We start from the raw sequence: 1194 nt of genomic DNA on the forward strand, positions 1-1194 counted from the left end.
GTATAGTTGATATATTCCATTTTCTTTTTAATTATTATACTAATCCTTTAAAAAAGTTTGTTTCAGAAAGCAGCTATTATATATTTCAAGAAATTGTAAGATTTGTGTCATTGGTTAATAAACAATTGTATTTTATAAAATTTTACTAATTATTCATAGTTTAATTTGTTTCAGGAACTATTGTGAAATCATTCAACGAAAAATATATATTTGATATGGTATCTTTTCTTTCTTTTTCTTCGAGTAGTAATATAATATCTTATAGTAATATTTTTCTATAAGAGGGGCCCCTCAATATATTTTAGATTAGGATACGTAGATAATATATAGATAGTATACTTCCAAAAGAGTAGAGAAATATATATTTAGATTTTGTAGGAAATCATGTAAATCAATTATTAATTCAATTAAATCAATTATATTTTATAAATTTTTTATTAAAATCTTTATGATCTTATTTGTTTCAGAAACTAGCGTGGATATCAACGTTCTTACCAATAAAGAATATTTGTATTTGATATAATCCTCTTGATTTTATTAAGATTTTTTTGAATAAAAATAAATTCCCTAAATTTTTATATGTGAAAATACTTTTAGACTTATATTAGGTAGGGATTAAAAATAAATAGCTAATGTAGGTAGGAATTATAAAAAATAGTAGATTTGGACTAAATGAAATGAAACTTTTGAATTAATATTCTTTAAGGATCACATTTTATATTTACAATAGTACATTTACAATTAGAATATTTTTAAGTTTTATTTTAAGATTTATGAAATATTTATGAAATATTTGTAAATTTATGGTATACTAATAAGTTTATTTATATAAGTAGATGGCTTGTAGAACTATAGAAATATTGCTTAAAATAGAATATATTTGCATGTGCATGTACAATTGTAATAGTAGTAATAATAGTTGATACTGAAATGATAATGGTAAATAAAATGAATATAATTCTGTATGGAATACATTTAATTTTTTTAAATTCTATTTTTAATTTTGTAACTATATATTTGCAATCTTGTAACTTTCAATATTTTATATTTCTTTGATAATAAGTATATAAAATATTGACATATGTACATATTTGTGATGTATCTATATTTCATCTAGAGTTATGTGTTATTATCAAAATATAAATTAATTTTTACTTTCAGGTTTAGCTTGTCGCGTCGGTTTTCCTTAGAATT

Source organism: Apis dorsata, unplaced genomic scaffold (assembly GCF_000469605.1).
Source record: "Apis dorsata unplaced genomic scaffold, Apis dorsata 1.3 scaffold_801, whole genome shotgun sequence".
NCBI classification, from domain to species: Eukaryota; Metazoa; Arthropoda; class Insecta; order Hymenoptera; family Apidae; genus Apis; species Apis dorsata.